General features: G+C 52.1%; 1 protein-coding gene across 1 annotated transcript in view; it reads right to left on the reverse strand.

Annotated features, from left to right (window-relative positions):
• Nucleotides 1-12,009, reverse strand: part of GRK5 (G protein-coupled receptor kinase 5) — a 106,826-nt gene that overhangs the window by 63,203 nt on the left and 31,614 nt on the right. The gene's annotated exons all lie outside the window — the stretch shown is intronic.

A 12,009-nucleotide genomic window follows, 5' to 3' on the forward strand; every position in this document is an offset into this window, starting at 1 on the left:
TGGGATGTGATGTTTGACTTTGGTCATGGTAATAGTGGTCTAGTGGACACGGCAAACTGAAGCATATTTAGACAAAGGTGACTGGAAATGGGGAAGGGTCTATGAAGCCCCTCATAAGCTCTAGGACACTGATCTGTGCTCTTGATCAAAAGGAAGAGTGCCCCAAGGAGGGGTTGGGTTCACCATGCACACAGGAGCATAGTGGGAGGTAACATGTTGCAAAGGCAGGCTGGGCCCGGGAAATAGCCAGGCTCCAGCGCCAAGACGACTGGATGGATTCAGTGTCCCATCAGGGACTAGTGATTTTAGAGCACACGTGATTCAAGTAGTCCACAGAAAGGTGGATAACAATGGGGTGGAGAGCAGAGAGCCTGAAACATGACAAGAGGAGGTCACTGGTTGGGGGGCCATTAATGTATAGGTAGGGAGGGCACAGTCCCTGTGGTAGGAATCCTGCCTTGGTGATGAGCTGGACTGAACTAACTTTAAGAAAACCACATATGTCATTGGTGTCTTTAAGGGTCTGACACCTCCCCAGCGTGCCCATGAACAGGAAGGCGGGATCGCCACACTTTCCTCTAACGCTGAACTGAATTCCAGCCATGTCTTCAGACAGAACCATTTCTTCCCAAGAGATAATCCCTTTAGCAAATTGACAGATGCTTGCTGAACCCTTAATGGTGCTGTGTTCTGGGCCTTGTTATGAGCATCCCTTAGAACAGACAAGGCACCACAGACTTTGTCGTCGTTCTAAGCAGTCTGCTTAATAGTCCTTAAAAGGCAGGAAGGAGGCATGTTCACAGACAAGGCTGGTTTCATGGACATGAAACAAAATTGCATAAGGCAGGCCTGCTGGGAATGGTCAGGAAGATGTCTCAGCATAGACGGCACCGAATGCTCTGGTGGTGGTGGGCCCATGGCAGGGGTGGTACCCATGGGAAAGGACCCTGGAGCATGGAATGGGAGTTGACCACCTTGCTGAGAGCAATGCGAGCAGAGGCCAAGTGCTGGGGAAGAAGATGGAGGAAGGTCAAAGCTTGAGAACTGGGGCCAGAAGTTGAGGGGTGGGGTGGGCAAGGAGAAGCTACAGTGAGGAGGCAAGTCCCCATGTGAGAAGCCAGGAAGGCCAGGAGGGCATGGCCAAGCATGGCGGAAGGTGTGTTTAGGGCAAGAAATCAGGGCTAGGTCTGTGACCACCACAAGGAGCAAGTGAGTAGACCTTCAAGAATGGCTTAAAGTATTCAAAGTTTCCTCAAAAAATTACAAATAGAATGACCAGAGGATCCAGCATTACCACTTCTAGATATTTATCCAAAAGAATAGAAACCAAGATTTCAGAGATACCCGCAATCACTCCATGCTCATTGCGACACTCGTCACAATGGCCAAGATGTGGAAACAATCTAAATTCATGGACCAATAGATGATTTTTTTTAAATGTGGCATAAACATTCCATGGAATATTATTCAGCCTTAAAAAGGAAGGAAATCCTGCCATACATGACAACTAGAAAGGACCTTGAGGTGCCAAGCAAAATAAGCCCACCACGGAAGGACATACTTCATGATTCTACTTCTATGAAGTATCTAAAATACACAAACTCTTAGAAACAAGGGTAAAATGGTGATTTCCAGGGGCTAGGGGATGGGGCAATGGAGACAGGTTGCTTGATGGGTATAAAGTTTTAGTCCCACAAGATGATTAAATTCTAGAGCTCTGCTGTACCGTGTCATGCCTAGTTAACAATAGTGTATTTGCACTTAAAATTTTAAATTTTAACAGGATAGATCCCCTGTTAAATGTTCTTAGAAAAATTTTTTAAAAAGAGAATGGCTTAAAAAAATAAACAGAAAGTAATAGTTGCTTGGGGATGGGAGGTGAGGCAAGAAGGGACAGGAATCAGAATGTAGGGTTAGCTGTGGGTGTCAGCAAATAAATGTACTTGGTAATGAACATAACTGCCTGGGAACACACAGGCAAGCACGCGGGCATGTGCACACAGATCTGCTACAAGCATGTCCTGAAGGTCTAGGCACAGCGAAGTCCCTTTCAATTTTACCCCACATAGTCGGGCATGACACCAAGTTACAAGACAAGGGCCCTGTCCTCACCGCTACCACCTCATGGTGTTGGGTGCTGTGCTGAGAGCCTCTCCTAGTCTCCCAGCCTGTTCTCATAAGAAGCCACTCATGGCACCACTACCTCAGGACTACTGGAGAGGATACCTGCTATAGACTAAATGTTTGTGCCTCCCCAGATTCATACACAGAAACCTAATCCCCACTGTGATGGTCACTAAAGGCGGGGCCTTTGGGGGTGATTAGTTCATGGGGGGTAGAGCGCTCATGAGTGGGATTCATGCCCTTATAGAAGAGATTCCTGAGAGCTCCCTCACCCCTTCTGCCAAGTGAGGACACAGCGAGAAGATGGTCATTCATGAAGCAGAAGGCAGACTTTCACCAGATGGCAAATCTGCCAGGACCTTGATTTTGGACTCCCAGCATCCGGAACTGTGAGAAATACATGTTCATTGTTTAAAATACCCAGTCTGTGGTATTCTGTTATAGCAGCCAGAGTGGACTAATTTGCCCCATAGTCTTGGGCAAGGCTCCTGACCGGGGGCCCGGCCGCCTCTCGTCTCCTGCAGGCAGGCACTCTGAGCGAGGCCACCCATGGCCGCCATGGATGAGCACCACAGGAGTGCGCCCGCCCGGTCTCAGCGCTCAGCAGGCCCCACGTAAGCTGTAGCCCCTAGGCCCGATCTTAGCTCCTCTAGAAGATGCAAGAAATGGTGGCTTTTACTTCTCCGAAGGTTCAGGAAGAAAATGGGAGGTAGCTACTGAAAGGGGACTTGACTCCACATCACCAAAGAAGGCAAAAGCCGCCCCTCCTGTGGCGGAGCCATGGCCTCCCCGCTCGCATCGGGCAGGGGCCGGGGCCCTGCCGGCCTCCTCTGCCTCCCCGGGAGTCTCCCTCTCACAGAGAAGCCACATGGCCCCACAGCACATGGCTGAGGTTAGACTCTCACAACCCACTCAACTCCTTCACGACTCCCAACCCCCGGTGGACTCAGAAACAGGAATGTTATCGATAGTGAAGAGAAATAAATGCTGTCACTGTTTTCATTCTTTTCGAGTGACACGAAATGGGAACATACTTTCTTAATTAAGAGCTGTGGTATGCGGACGCTTGGAGGGCAACCAGATTTTCCCAACTGAAGGCCAGAACACAGGCGGCGAGGACAGCGTGGCTCCCCTCAGAAGGCCACAAACCCAAGTGAGCGAGGCCGCCACCCCCTCCCCCCGGCCGGGAGAGTTGGCGTCAGTCCCCTGCCTGCGGATGGGGAGCAAGGAGAAGTCGTGGCTTGGGGGGTGGGGTGTCGCTGACTGGAACCTGCTTGGGACGGATTTCATTGTTGCCCCAGGCACTCCTTGAACTGGTGCCAATGAAAATGCACGTTCCATTGCCGAAGTAAGAGCAAGAAAGGCGGCTTCCTGAGGAAATGGAAACGCTAACACGGCTCACACCGGAGCCCTTGGAAATGAAACCACATGTTTATTGTACATGGGGGGTGAGGGGGGGTCCAAAAGCGATTTCTGGAACCATCTTTCTACCAACTGGAGGTTTATATTAGTTTGTGCTGTTTCATTTTCATTTTATTTTATTTAACATTGTTTTTCCAACGTACCAGGGGTCGGTTGTTGCTGGGGTTTTTTTTTGGTTTTGGTTTTCTTTTTTGGTTTTCGTTTTTTTTTTCGAAGGGTGGGGAGGGGCTGATAGGTCCTAAGGCAATTTAGCAAAACAGATGTGAGGAGACTGGATTAGGCAGGGCCCATGAGCCCTTCACTTTGCTGTACTCCAGGTCTAAAACAATAAACAGAAAAGTGATTTGAAAACAGCTTTCTCTTAAAAATTCCTGCCAAAGCTGGAAAAAACAATCGAGTGTTTGCTCTAAGGAAAAAGCTCTCTGACGTTTGAAAGGCAAGATAGCATCACGGATAACGGCAATGCTTCACAGCCCACCTCTTGGAAGGAGCAAGGGAGGAGAAGGGAAACATTTGGTATTTGGTTAGCAACAGCTGAGTGGGCTCCTAGTGCTTCAAGAGAGATGTTTTCATGTGAAAAGAAAATGACATATGGCACATTACACAAACACACCCAAGCCAAGCCCCATCTTCCTGTGCCTTTTGTCCCCCTCATTCTGGTCTCGAGTTTTACTGAGAGTCTGGGAAGGAGCGGGGTGGGGGCTGAGCTGGACAGGACACAGAGCATATGCTGTCACCGCGGGGCCCTCTGGGCAATAATGGGGCCCCAGAGTCAGGCAGTGACCTCTCCCTCATCCTCAAGGCCAAGAAAAGCAAACAATTTAGATATTCCCTTGCAGTGGTAATGAAACTAAGAATCGGGTGGGTAAGTGGAGGAGCCGGTGGCCTCAGTGGACCCAGGCAGACAGAGGAACTGCAGGCAGTAGCTGGGATGAGTTGGGGGCCCCGAAGGAAGCTGGTTCCAGGCCTGGCTCTTTGACCCACCATCTGCAGATGAGAGGCCCGAACCCCTGCACTCTGAGCCCTCTCCTACACTGCAAGCCCACCGCCCTGGGATCAGAAGCCTTCCTTCCATGCCAGCACCAGGTGAGTGTGACAACCGAGAGGTCGGCAGAAGGGCACCTGCTCTATCAGCAGTGCGGGCTCTGGAAAAGGCCAGGCAGGAAGGAGACACACCAACGTGTGGCTTCTGGTCCTTTCTATTTCTCTTGATTCTCAATATTTTCACAAATGGGGGGAACACAACTATTCTGAAAACACAGCTGCAAAACCACTGAGCCACCAGACCTGACCCCTGCTTGGGTGCGGGGCCTGGGTCATAACCCAGGGGCTCAGCACTCTGTGTTCACCCTGAGTGGCTTGTGATGGAACCTTCTGGAGAGCTGGGACCAGGCCTGCAGTAGTACCAGCCCCTGGGACAGCTCCAGCAATGGTGCTCTCCCTTCTTGGTGACCCAATGCCCTCCCTCACTCAGCTCTGCTCACAACCGTCCTGAGGACGCTATATTCTACAGTCACAGTCTTTCTACAAGCTTTTTTTTCCTTGAAAAGACATTTCCATACAGATACAGGCAGTTTTAGAAACTGAAACACCCAGGCCAACTGCATCAGATCTCTGGAGATGGTGCCCGGGGTGTTAAAGCTCCCAGGGTGATTCCAGCTCTGTGTTCGCTCACAGTCCAGCTCACCTTTCATCCCCAGTCCCCGGGTCAGAGCCTGGCCGGAGCAGGGCGCAGGTGTAGTGGTAATGAACCAATGATGGAAGAAGCAAACGAATGAATCAATGTCATGTACAGGCCATTGGCTTCCCAACGGGGGAGAAGTCTCAGGCCCACACTCCCTTGACACACCCCCAGTGCTGAATCTGCCACAAATGAAGGTCTCCCTGTGTCACCGGATGATAGAGTTGTTCCTAGCGGGGCTTCAGTCCAAAGGAAACAAAGGGGCTTGTGGTGCCTGGGCCCGAGGTGACGTTGGCCAGGCTGTGTGCTGTACTCGGAGGGGAAGCCGTGGTGGGTCCAAAGCCCCCAGAGGTGAGGTGGGCCTGAATGTGGGGCCCTGCCTGACTTGCTGCTTTCCAGAAAGCTCGGCCAGGGCCATGGGAATGGAGCCGGGGGACTGGACTTTGCCTCCAGTTCCTCCTCTGATCCCTGCATGACCTCAGACCCATCATTGTCCCTGGACCTTGGTTTCCCCTTTTCCAGAATGAGCCCGATGAATGATAGGAGCTTCAATGTCCCACCTCACAACTTGGTAGTTCCCCAGGGAGATTGTGAGGAGCCTGGTGGGGTGGAGACACCACAGAATTGGGCCTTTCTCCAACATCAGAGCTCTGAGTAGAGTACATAACCTTTGGAGTCCTTCAGCCCACAAAGCTGCCTTCCCACCGACATCTGCACTGTGACCAGAGCAGGAACAGAGCAAGCATGAGCTTAAAGGTGGTATTTCTAGAAGGCCCAGGAAGGGTGATGTCTGAGGGCCAGGAGCCCTGGCTTCCAGGAAGCCCTGGCTTCTGTAGCAGCCTGCCACAGTTTGCTGGGAGGCCCTGGGGTTGTTAGTCCCCGTCTCTGTATCTCAGTCTCTCTTGAGGGCTCTTCCAGTGTACCCCTGGGTAGCAATGCCTGACCCAGCCCTACTGTGAGCTGCCGTGGCCTGGGAGGTGAGGCCGGCGGCCGGGCCATCCAGGGCCCCAGGGACTGGCTTCACCTGGAGCTATGAGCTAATGAAGCTAGAGCCGCAGGAGGGCGGGGCCAGGAAGTGGCGGGGCCAGCGCAGGCCAAGGCAAACAGCAGCCTCTGTGCAGAGAGGCGGCCCCGCTTCTTCCTGGGCCATAGGCCAGGGCCCAGTGAGGCTCACAGCTGTGCTGGCCAAAGGCACTTGAGAAATGAATGCCCGGGAAGGTGAAGGCAACTGACGATCTCCCGAAGGTCCAGATGTCTCAGGGTCTGAAGACCCCAGCTCCAGTGAGCCCCAGCAGGGACTCTGCCAACCTTAGTCGGTGCCCTCCTGGGGACCGGAAGCACTGCACCTGCCAAGTGTCCAGCACTCTTTACCAGCATCACGTTAAGAGTCCATTCTTAATCTGAGGCCAGACCTGTCCTTCCGTAAGACCTGCTCCCTGGCCCTCATTCTTGGGATACAGAGGACAAATGTTAGTTGACAGATATTCTCTGCTTCTGGAGTTTTCTCTCAGGTAAACCTCTGTTTTCCCCCAGCTGCTTCCTCATGATCCTAGAATACCAGCCACCCGACACACCCAAACTCTGTTTCCCCGAGGAACGGAGCTGGGAGGCCTTGGGCCGCTAGAAACTGATCCAGGTTTTTGGTAACTAAACATGACACCATGTCAACAACTCCCACCAAGCCGTCTTTGCCTAAGTCAGCCCCAGACCCAAGAGGGGCTACGGTGGGGGAGACAGGCATGTTTGCAGGCGCACAGAGCTCCCCCAATGCCCGTGTTGCAGACAAGAGATGGGAAAGGCACATTGCTTCTGCAGAAACAAACACAGAGAAAGCTAGAGTCTCAATTCAGACTTTGCTCAGCTGAGTTATAGGTCAGGGGTGTCTGGATTTTAAATATGGATTTTTTATAGTATTGGGCAGAGCTTGTTTTCAGAAAGAGATGACCTTCGGGCCAGACAGTGGCTTTCCCACTTTGCCACCTGATGTATAGTTATAATCATAGAAACAGTAAGAGCTAACATGAATGGGGCACTTGCTGTATACCAGGCCCCTTGCTAGACATTTTACATGCTTGTCTCCTGCAGGCCTCAGAATAGGCCTATGAAAAGGCTGCTATGATCAGCCTGTTTTCAGATGAAGCCAAACAATGAGGCACTGAGAAGGATTAGGCCTTCAGAGCAGCAAATGACAGAGATAGGATCTGAACTCAGCTCCTTCTGGTACTAGAACAACTGTTCTGGAACTTTGAGTTTCTAGAGACCCAGAGTAGCAGCAGGTAAGGACCTGGGACCCTGAGAGGTGGACGACATCTCACCAGTGACACCATTTGGCGACCTCTGGGGGCCCACGGGGGAGGGTGCACCCTTGTAACATAGACATACCCATGACCGGTGGTCATTCCACTTCCATGGGCCCAGGGCTGCTGTGTAAATCGTATCTGGGAGCTCCAGACACATACTAAGGACTGGAAAAGCCGTGACAACTCAGTGGCTGGCGATCAGCCAGACAGTTACACTCCGCAGGCTGGGCCAGCGCAGGAGAATTATTTGGAAATGCCCTCTCTCCCCCCACCCCCTCCTCCTCCAGAACACCTGACCCAAGTGTGCTATCCCCTCCCTGGCTCTGAGCTCCTACAGCTCTGACGCCTGTGGGACACCTGTGATCACGTAACTTCTGTGCTGTCTCATTCCTCTGGCTGCTGTCCTCAGACTTGGCCTTGGCTCCTCAGTCGAGCTGTAAATTCTTTCTCCACCACCAACCCCTCTGCACCCTCTGCAGAGTCTGGGACAGTGTGGACACTATGAGGTCACCAATAAATATACGACTGATTAAAGTAGGAGCAGCCATGAGAAAAGTCATTCACTAGGATCCTGTTTACACTTCTTTTGTCAAAACAAATCCTTTGCTCCTTGAAGATAGAAGTCTTAAAGTCCTCGGTGTCTAGAAGTAAATGCTCGGCTTTTAACAGGGGGTTGGAACTGCATTTCATAGCACATTCCTGGGCACGGACCTACATGGAGGCAAGTCCTTCAGCCAACAGGACAGAACTCCAAGCAGGGCAGGACCCAACCTGGAGCAGACAGGGCCCAGGCCGCCTGGTTCCCCGAGAACCCCCAGCGCCGAGCGCGGAGCCTGGCGTGCAGCTAGCACAAAGTAACATTAGCGACCTACCTGTCCATTCGCTTGCTCTTGGCGATACGCTAACATAGTTGTTTGCAAATTCTTCCCTGTGCTGGGTCAAGTCCATGAATGGGTCTGCCCGTGGGAAATGGAGCCCCCTTCCAGCACTGACATCGCCCCCCTCCCTTCACCATGCAGTAGTATCACAGCTGGAGAAAGGACACGTCACAGAGCATGCTCTGAGACCTGGCAGAAAACCCAAAGAAAAGCCAGTCCAACACCTTCCCCTCCCAGATGGGGAAACTGAGGCCCGGGTGGGGAAAGGGTCTCAACTTATTCATCACCCCAGGACTTGGCTCAGCTGCCTCAGTCGCTCGCAGACCCTGGAATAGTGTCAACAGGGAGCCAAAGTCCTCTAGTAAAACTCAAAGACCCCCACCCAAGAGCCCACCCCCAGGTCTGGCACAGAGGAAGACCCAGTCAAGCCTCTCAAAACTCCCTCCTGGGACGTGGCACTTTGAGCACCGTGAAGTGTGGCTGCTTCCGTCAGCCTGGGGACCTGGAGGCGAGGCTGCACGAGGCCTCACACAGATCGTCAGGGGCTGTGTCTCCGCGTGCAGCCAAGTAGACGCTTTTAATTGTCAAGGAGAAAAAAAGCAAAAGACCTCATGCGTTTTCATTTTTATCTAAGTAGAAGGGCACGATCAGTTTGCCAGCGTGCCGTACCACCCCGTGCCAAAACCCACTTATTTCAAACTAAAGCTTTCCCAGCCATCCAAGTACAGAACCAAAGCACGCAGGCCCCAAAGGCACATGCTTTTCTTTGGTCCCGTCATTCCTTCTTTCTTTCTTAAGAGCTCCACATATCTTGTAGCTGTCTAGACCGCCCAAGTTCCGGCTCAGCCTGGAGCACAGCCCTCTGTTAATGCTTTTTCTCTTCCCTTTGGCTCCCGGCTCGTAGTAGACATTTCGACAAATATTTATCCGACGCTAAGCCTCAGAGGTATTCTCCTCAGCTACTCAGCACAAGACAGATAGCCGGGAACAGGAAAGAAAAAAAAAAAAAATGATTGGGATGATCAGAGAACACCCCTATTTCTAAATGGTCTGAAAATGTAACCCACAATGGCTGTTTGTTTTAAGTTGCTCCTTGCCAAGAACAATGTTCGGATGATAGAAAAATTCCACACTGGAACCTCCAATGCTTACTTATTTTTCATTCTGAGCACCTGCATGGAAAAGCAGTTTTGTTCAGAAAATGTAACCGGTAAAAGGGACGGGGAACTCGCAACAGTTCCTGTTCAGCACGCTGGACCAGAACGCCTTTGAGGACGTCTTACTGGGGGGACCTGGTCTTTGACAGGCCAGGCTGGGACTGCATTTTGCTCTGAGTCAGGGCCAGGAGGTGACCAGAGCATCACAGGAGGAAGGCAGAGACCCTTCCTTGCAGACAGCGGCCGCATGGGGGCCAGCGGCAGACAAACCAGACCCACGCGTCGTTGGAACCCAATCAGGAATGTATGTTGCACAGCCCAAGGGACCCACAACTAGGAGAGAATCCAGTTCCTCCCAAAAGGGGCTCAGAATCACATTTCCAATGGAAGCACAGCTCACAGACGTCATTCATGATTGGGGTTAAGCCAACAGGATACCCTGAAGCTCTAGTCCAGACCAAAACAGCTGCAGAGCTCCACCCTCAAAGGGAATCCTTCTGGACCTGGCTGCCTTCTGGTGGTTGGCCACAGAAGTCTCCAGTGCCGTTATCTTTACAGCCAGATTTGTTCGGCACATTAGCTGGGCTGGATCTGATAAGCCAGGACCCCCCTCTCTCACCCTTCCCTTAAGACTGATTGACTGAGCAGCTGCTTGGCGCCCGGGCTGTCCTAGGCCAGAGGATCAAGAGATCACCAGAAATACCTAGCATCCCAAGCACCCAAGAAGCTGGTCCAGCTCTCGGCTCTTTCCCTTGGCGCTAACCCAGAAGTCCTCCAGGATGAGAAGCAGCGGAGGGGTGACAGGCAGAAGGATGACTCATCTCCTAGCCACCTTTGGCGCTAGGTGTGGCTCGATGACCAAGCTTGCAAAAGAATGTGCCCAGAAATCATGGCTCCAAGTTAGTTCTGGATTATGCCCTTAAGGGGAAAGGGTATGTGCCTTTTCCTCCAATGTCCCCCTTCCTACAGCCAGACGTGCCTAGAAAGCAGGCACAGCGGGCTGCCATCTGGGACCAGGAGGAAGAGGGCAACACCTGAGGGACAGAGGAGACTGGAACGGAACGGTCACACAGAAGTTCCATCGCTGCCCTAGACCCCTTACCCACGCCCTGTTCCAGGAGAGAGAAATAGGCTTCTCCCTCGTTTACACCGGCTTAGTCTGCAACTTTGGTAACAGCAGCCAAACCATGGTTGGTTGATCCAACCAACCATGTACCCGCTGTCTGACCTCTTCTGAGATGCATTTTCTTGGTCCTCAAATGGAGATCATGGTAAAATGACCTACCTCCTAGGTATGCCTCCATCAAGGCGCTTAGCATGGAGCCTGGCACGTGCTAGGCCCTCAGTAAATACTCTCCAGCCACCGTCATCATAAGGGGCAGCCGCTGGACGTTCCCACCCTAATCCCCTGCGCCCAGCCCCTTTGCTGCCCAACCAGGAAAGAGTGTGAGCACACCCTGCCACTGAAAGGGTTAACCAGAACCGCTGCTCACCCCCCAGCCTTGTCAAATAAATCAGACACCGTTTCACACGCTCCTTTGCCACAGAGCGGGAGACCGACGTGTCGCTTCAAACACAATGCCCCCACCCGACTCCCCCTGTGCGAACCAGGTGGCTGTAATACGGCTCTAAGGGCCCCGGGCTCCTCTGACAGCCCCTACACATAAGCAGAGAGAGGACTATTTCCTGATAGAGTAACAGCACCCACGTCTCAAAACACTTGTGTTCTTTTCTGAAGATGGTGACTCGAGGGGCGCCTGGGTGGCTCAGTGGGTTAAAGCCTCTGCCTTCGGCTCAGGTCATAATCCCAGGGTCCTGGGATCGAGCCCCGCATCGGGCTCTCTGCTCAGCAGGGAGCCTGCTTCCTCCTCTCTCTCTCTACCTGCCTCTCTGCCTACTTGTGATCTCTGTCTGTCAAATAAATAAATAAATAAAATCTTAAAAAATAATAAAATAAAGATGGTGACTCGAAAGGCAGAGCGTTATTCCTCCCTGTTGAACACAATTCAGTCTTCCTCCCCTACAAAATCCTGGGTCATCCACATTGAAAGAATATTTTAGTAAGAATTACAGTTCGGATGCTGGAAGGTTCTGAAGTCAACAGAACTGGTTTTGCTGTATATTACATAAAATAAACACTCTGGTTCCAGGAACTCAAGGGAGCACACTGAGAACCACATTTGTTTTCCCAAGATGCATGTGTTGTGGCCACATCAGACTCGTGTGTCTCTAGGGTCCCCAAAGGGCACAGGCAAGGGGCAATCCCAAGCTGACCACACCAGCCCCTGGGCCGATACTGCGTTTACTTAGGAGGGCTGGGAAGGTGGGTGAGCTATGAGCACCCGAGGGACAGAAGCCCATGCAGGCTCTGACCCCAGGCTCTGTGTAAGTGGCTAAACACCAGACTGTATACAGGGCAACCAAGGGCTTCCTAAGAACTGACGTTC

The sequence above is a fragment of the Martes martes genome (assembly GCF_963455335.1).
Source record: "Martes martes genome assembly, chromosome: 14".
Taxonomy (NCBI): Eukaryota; Metazoa; Chordata; class Mammalia; order Carnivora; family Mustelidae; genus Martes; species Martes martes.